We start from the raw sequence: 7573 nt of genomic DNA on the forward strand, positions 1-7573 counted from the left end.
CCTTACAACTTTAAGCTCTTTCCCATTCATGAGTTCTTTAGAAAAGCAGTAGAGACTTCTGGGGTGTTCCAGGGAGAGATCTTACAGGCAGCCAACAGAGTCCAAGACTTCAGTGGAATATTGCCAACTTGCAAATATTAAGAAGAAACTACCCATGACTCTTTAGACAGGTGTCTCCAGAGATAGCTTTAGTTTGTACCATCAGGTCATCTCTGTGATTTTTTTCCCCATGAAACTGCATTAGAAAACTATCAAAATAGACAAGAAAGTTATGATTTTTTTAAAAAAATCAAGGTCTCGAGCTCATTTAGGGGAACACTATCATCACTTTCAGGTTAGACCTTCCATATACTTTAATGAATGACGTAAGTGAGTATATGAGATGACACATGAAAACGTTCTTTGTAAAGGGGTTATACAAATGGAAGGCATTATTATGGTTATCACTTCACCAGTCTGAATCCTTCAGATTCCTTGGGGCGCTTGGCCACAGGATAGTACAATGTTTAGAGCTGAATTGCAGCTAGGCCGTTTGGAATCCCAAAGGTGAAGTTTACCAACTTCCTCTTCAAGTAAGTGGGCGGGCAGTGGGGCAAGTGTTGTTGCAAAGCTAATGTGTTCATTTCTTCCTCCTTCCCAAACTTGTTTTGACAGTCAGGTGAGCCAGCCAACTTATGAAGACAGTAGTTTGGGTCAGGAATAAATCCTTGTTCTGGATTTTTTTTTTCCCCTCTTTGAACAGCAGCTTCAAGTTGACTCAGGTTTTACTTGTCTTTTCTTGAGTTCAACATTTATGCTTCTAAGAATGCATTTCTTATTCCTGAAACTCAAAGAGGCAAATGAAAGGGAAAGAATAATCAAGAAAAAAAAATAGAAAAAAAAAATGAAGGTGGAACAGAAAGACAGCTAGAAAAGAAACAAAAGGAAAAGATTGAAGTGGAAATCACTTTTGGGCAATGGTCTTATTTTTTTCTTGGTTTCAGTTTCCTCTTCTGTAACACAGAGATAATATTGATTTTTTTTATAGTAAATAGCTTTTAGGAAAGTTAGTGGAGCCAGGTGTGGTGGCTCATGCCAACAATCCCAGCACTTTGGGAGGCTGAGGCAGGCAGATGATCACTTGAGGCCAGGAGTTCGAGACCAGCCTGGCCAACATGGTGAAACCTTGTCTCTACTAAAATACAAAAAAATTAGCTGGCTGTTTTGGCGCCTGCGTGTAATCCCAGCTTCTCAGGAGGCTGAGGCAGGAGAATCCCTTGAACCCCGGAGGCAGAGGTTTTTCCAAGAAAATGACGTGATTCAACAAATAATTCAGTATCTTTTGCAATGGAAATAATTTGAAAGTAGCCAGAGATGCCTCTTAGGTTACGACTAATCTCACTGAAGAGTCATGCCCTGAGTCCCAAGGGTTGTTTGATGCCAAGCCTGAACAGCTGTTACCTGGATTGTGGACTCAGCTGGTTTGATTTTGGATAGTGTGAGAGGCAATAACTAGAAAAGACAGATCATAAAAGACCTTAAGAAATACTCTTCAATTATAGGTGTGGTGTTTTCAAGTCACCCTGTTTTTCACTGAACTCAGCTCCACCCAGAGGCGAGAGGAGTCAGTAGCCAGTCAGAGAGAAACCACTTTGTAAAGCTCTACAAATAGAGAAATAAGGAAAGAGGAAGCTGGAAGAGGAAGCTTTACCCTGGGGTACATTGTTTGTATGAAACAGGCAACCATCGTCTTAAGCTCAGCGAGCAAACTCCAAGAAAGTTTGTAACCCAGGTCCTCCCTTTCGGCGAATCTCTGAGGAGGCCTCTCTGGTCTCTTGAATGCCTGTTCCTACCCAAGCTGAGAGAAATTCTATGCCCCATTTAGTTACAATCTTAATTCTAAGATACAAGTGGCATCCAGGGCATCCTCTGTCAATCTAGGAAAAGAACGAGCAATAGGAAATATAATTTTCATATACCCAAACACATGCACCATGTGCCAAAGGATCAAGAAACACACATTTTTTTCCCTCCCTGGACTGTCACCTGGACCTCTTGGCCTTGCATAGGGAACTGCTGTAATGTCAGAAGACTCTTTGGGAAGAGAACAAGTTATGGAAAAGACAACCAAAATTATCTAGTTCAGTAGAGCTTGTCCCTTGCTGTATATTAGAACCATCTGGAGAACTGTACAAAATACCAGTACCAAGCTCTACTCCAAAATATTCTGATTTAATCTTCTGGGTGGGGGTCAGGCAAAATTATTTTTTAAATTTCTCCAGGGTGATTCTAAAGTACAGTAAGAGCAGAGACACAAAGATTTATTTGTGTCCCTTTACTATATAACAGTGTCTAACATGTAATAAGGCCCCCTAAATAATGGTTATAACAGGAAAGGATAGATGTGTTAATTTATTGATAAACATGTAAGTTAAACCTTTTTCTAGAAAGCTGGAAATATAAGCAAATATTCTGAGATATGAGCTTGATTTGCTCCTATACTTCACTTGGGTGAATTTTCTCAGTATTGTACAATGTGATCAATCACAATAAAAATAAAAATTGAGTACTGGCTCAAATGTAGACTCTGAAGATGCCATCAAAAAGGTGGGGTACTTCTAAAACTGCATGCACAAACTTTTTTATATTCCTCCCTTTAGGAGGTGGAGTCTAATTTCCTGCCCCTTGAGTGAGGGTTGGATTTAATGACTTCCTTCTAATCAATAGAATAAAGTGGAAGTTGTGGTGTGTAACTTCAGAGACTAAGTCACAAAAAGGTGCTGTGATTATTGTTCACTTTCTCTCTCTCTGTCTCTCTCTCTCTTTCTCTGTCTGTCTCTCTCTCTCTCTCTCTCTTTCTCTGTGTATGATCACTGACTCTGGGGAAAAGAGCTGACATACTGTGAGGTTGTTCAGGTAGCCCTGTGGAGAATCCCACATTGGGATGAACTGAGACCTTCTGCCAACAGCAATCTGAGTGAGCCATCTTGGAAGCGGATCCTGTAGGCATGGTCAAGCCATCAGATGATTTCTCATGCATTTGCAACCTTGGCTGACAGTTTGATCCAGCTAAGCCATTCCCAGATTCCTGACCCTCAGAAATTATGTGAATAATAAATGTTTGTTGTTTGAGGCTGCTACATCTTGGTGGAATTTGTTATGCAGCAGTAGGTAACTAACACAGGAAGGCATGATCCCTGGCCTCCACAAATTTACAATGTAGTTGGAAAAGTAGGTTATAGGCACAAAAAAAATAACAAACTATGAAAGAATTTAAACATTCTATCAGATGAACAGGACTGCTGTGGAGTAGAACTCCAGGGGATGACATCCACAGGATGGTCTTTATGAACTGCAGGTCCTGAAGCACTGTGGACTTGACAACAAGTAATAATTTAAAGGAAGAAATCAAAGTTATAAAAGTTTGAATTGAAAAGATTTGGGTAAACAGTGAGAAGGCTATACAAGTCTCAAGATATGTCTGGGAATCTCTCATAGTTATGAGATGTCTGTTGAAGCCAATGATGTAGTTCCATTACATCATATTATATATATATCTATATAAAAATTAAGATCCATTAATCTGGATCTATAATTAGCTCACTGAGATTGCATTCAGCATGCTACCAAAACAGACAATCAGTCAGATCAATAAAAAATTGCGGTTGGAGTAGCTAATTAATCATTGTGCAAGTTAAGTTTTCTTGGCTTTAATGTTAACATTGTTCTTGGCATTTGTTTGCTTGTTTTTGAGATGCAGTTTCATTCTGTCACCCAGGCTGGAGTGCAGTGGCACAGTCTTGGCTCACTGCCCCCAACCTTCGCCTCCTGGGTTCGATCAATCCCCGTGACTCAGCCTCCTGAGTAGCTGGGATTAGAGGTGTGCGCCACCATGCCTGGTTAATTTTTGTATCATTAGTAGAGACGGGGCTTCGCCATGTTGGCCAGGCTGGTCTCAAGCTCCTGACCTCAAGTGACCCTCCCGTTTTGGCCACCCAAAGTGCTGGGATTACAGGTGTGAGCCACCGCGCCTGGTTTGTTCTTGGCATTTTTTTATTGCTGTATGTTGTGTTTTCTTTGAACTGTACCAGCAGTGGGCCTCTGACCACCATTTGTACAAAACGACTTAGCACTGTCAAAGGTGATTAGAGATTGAAATTTGGATTTAAACTGGAACAATCTGAGATCCATTTGCAGGAATTTAGAATTAGGATTTAGGCCTGGTACAGTGGCTCACACCTGTAATCCCAGCACTTTGGGAGGCCAAGGTGAGCAGATGGCTTGAGTTCAGGAGTTAGAGAACAGCCTGGGCAACATAGCAAAACCCCACCTTTACATTAAAAAAAAAAAAAATTAGCTGGGTGTAGTGGTACACACCTATAGTCCCAGCTACTCAGGAGGCTGAGGTGGGAGTATCATATGAGCCCAGGAGGTTGAGGCTGCAGTGAGCTGAGATTACACCACTGCACTTCAGCCTGGGTGACACAGAGAAACCCTATCTCAAAGAAAAAGAAAGAATTGGGACTTAGTTGTCCCTTCCTTCCCTCCTTCCTTCCTTCCTTCCTTCCTTCCTTCCTTCTATTCAGGGTCTCGCTCTGTCACCCAGGCTGGAGTGCAATGGTGCAGTCTCGGCTCACTGCAACCTCCCCCTCCCGGATTCAAGCAACCTTGTGCCTCAGCCTCCTGAGTAGCTGGGATTACAGGACAGTGCCACCACACCTGGCTAATTTTGTATGTTGCCTAAACTGGTCTTGAACTCCTGGACTCAAGTGATCTGCCCACCTGGCCCTCTCAAAGTGCTGGGATTGCAGGCATGAGCCACAATGCCTAGCCTGGGGTACTTTCTTAAGTGGAGGATACATTGGTATATGTTGTCAGTCATTTTCTTCCATATTAACCGGGAAGCATAGAGATCTAGTTGAGAGACATAAAGAGGAGAGACAGAGAGGGGAGAGAGTTCTATAGCTTCCATGAAATATCCCTGTAACTTTATTTTGTTAATTGCCCTTTATCACTGCAGCTGGTTACAAGTAGATCTTTCTGCAACCAAAATAACCCAATTACAGTACCATTCATGATTTTACAGTTTAGACTATTAATATTAAAAACCACTTGAACTTTGTCTATTTCATATTATAATAGGGCCCCAATGGCAAAGCATCTATTATTTTATACTTTAAGTGATTTTCTTTTTCCTAACTTCCCAAAGAAATGGCGCAAGTAAAAGAATTTATAAACAACATCTGTCTAGCTCATGTTATTGGTTATTTGTGTGAAAATTCGTCTTATTACTCACACAAGATTTTTTTTTTTACCTTCTGGAAAGGAATAATCTACAATTTCCTGTAAGTAAAAAAGCCGGGGAAAATTTTTTCATTCTGATCTAAGTTATTCCTTCACTTTTAATTATTACAACTACTATTACCCTATCCAGCCAGAAAAAAAGTCTGACCTCATATAAATAAAGCTTTAGAATAATATTGATTTAAAAAGTTTCAATAGTAATGGTAGGAGAATTTAAATAAAAGGGACTGTCATACTCCCACATGAAATATAGATAAAAGAGTTAATAAGATAAACCTAAAAATAAGTTTGAAAAACTATAAGATTAATTGAATGGGTACAAGCAAAGACTGAGAAATCCAGCAATATTTCCCTCTATTTTCTTCTCCAGCAGTGTTTCAGATGATTCTGAATTCCACAGGAAGTGGTAAGATCTTTTCATGATCAGTTTTTCCTTTTGTTTCTGGGGAAGGATCATATCTGGCTTAGTGACGTCTATTGTAAGAGATTGTTTTTCAGAATATTTTAACTCATCTTTTGGGTCACTGATCTCAGGTCTGAAAATTGCAAAATGTTTCCAAATGCAGCTTGTTCCTTTGAGCATTCCTCTTTCATAATTCTAGTTATGAAACTAGTAACTCAGGCTATCTGTCCTGGTGCAGAGGATTTACCTTTTCATCTCAGGAAATTTTGAAGATTTTTATACGTGTATCAGAGTATCCAAAATTATTGTATTAGTCTTTTATGAAAAATTTAAGTTCTTATTTCTGCTTCTATCTCCTCTGGGATTTTCTTTATTGTGTCGTTTGTATTGTTTCTTGCACTTGGTGTGAATTTTTTTTTTTTTTTTTTTTTTTTTTTTTTTTTTTTTTTTTTTTGAGAAGGGGTCGTACTCTGTCAACCAGGTTGGAGTGCAGTGGCATGATCTCAGCTCACCGCAACCTCTGCCTCCCAGGCTCAAGCTATCCTCCCACCTCAGCCTCGCGAATAGTTGGGACAGGTGTGGGCCTCCATGCCTAGTTAATTTTTGTATTTTTAGTAGAGATAGGATTTCACCATGTTGCCCAGGCTGGTCCCGAACTCCTGAGCCCAGGCGATCCACCCACCTGGGCCTCCCAAAGTGCTAAGATTACAGGCATGAGCCACCGAGCTCTGCCTTGCACTTGATATGAATGCTTTATTATGGTAGCCAGTGGTGATTCTATCAGCTTATTTCACCCTCAGTTTTTATTCCTTGCAAAGACTGAAGAAATTAACAGAATCTAAGGCAAGTATTTAACTTTAGAAACATTTGACTTTTTTTGGAACTCAAGATAGAGTGGTGAGTCAGCAGGGAGTAATACACTTGGCTCGTGGGAAGAATAGCTTTGGGTGGGCTGAAATGATAATGCCAGAGCCAGGTGTGGTGGCTCACACCTGTAATCTCAGCACTTTGAGAAGCTGCAGTGGGAGGATCGCTTGAGCTCAGGAGTTTGAGACGAGTCTTCAACTTAGTGAGACCTTGTCTCTATAAAAAAATTCTAAAAAGTTAGCCGGGCATGTGGTGCATGCCTGTAGTCCCAGCTACCTGGGAGGCTGAGGCAGGAGGATTGCTTGTGCCTGAGAGGTCAAGGCTGCAGTGAGACATCATTGTGCCACTGCACTCCAGCCTGTCCAGCAGAGTGAGACCCTATCTCTTAAAAAAAAAAAAAAAGATAATGCCAGAGATAAAAGGCAGAGAGGGAAGCAGGGTGGCTGGAGTGGTAAGGGAAGTGCATGCCTAAAGATGCACACTGGATTAGGGTGGTCCACCTGAGATGATGTGATTGTGGAAAGAATTGAGAGAGGCTCTGTATGTGGCCAAGATAGTTGGTATTTACCTACATCTGCTCTTTCCTGACACACATGTCCTAGCCTGTCCAGCATCTAGACAGAACCACGTGACTGAGTGCTGGCCAATGCACTTCTAGTGACGATGACCACATATTCCACAAAAGCTTCCATTCTCTCATTCTTTCTCCAACCACCTTGATAGAAATGAAGGATTCTGAGGGCCTAAAGGACAGTGACACCACAGAATGAAAGGAGAAGGGATTCCAAGTCATCGCTTTGAAAAGAGGGATACTGGACTTTGCATAAGCAAGAAATAACTTGATATTATGATAAGTCACTGAAAACTAGGTTTTGTTTATTATGGTAGCTAGTATCAATTATTTTGATTAATACAATATCTCTTTGATTCTGCTATTGTCTTTGACATTGTCACAGAAAGAGAATAAAAAAGGAATACAGAAGCAGAAAAATATTACTCAGGGAGAGTGTATTAGTGGAC

The 7573-nt window shown here is 40.7% G+C and overlaps 1 long non-coding RNA gene across 1 annotated transcript in view; it reads left to right on the top strand.

Moving 5' to 3' along the window:
* LOC129397745 (uncharacterized) overlaps positions 1-3369 on the top strand; it is a 132481-nt gene extending 129112 nt beyond the window's left edge. Inside the window, exon 8 of the long non-coding RNA XR_008625336.2 lies at positions 2870-3369. This is a non-coding gene — a long non-coding RNA (uncharacterized LOC129397745). The remainder of the gene's footprint in view (positions 1-2869) is intronic.
* Positions 3370-7573: the final 4204 nt, after the last annotated feature.

The sequence above is a fragment of the Pan paniscus genome, chromosome 4 (assembly GCF_029289425.2).
Source record: "Pan paniscus chromosome 4, NHGRI_mPanPan1-v2.0_pri, whole genome shotgun sequence".
Taxonomy (NCBI): domain Eukaryota; kingdom Metazoa; phylum Chordata; class Mammalia; order Primates; family Hominidae; genus Pan; species Pan paniscus.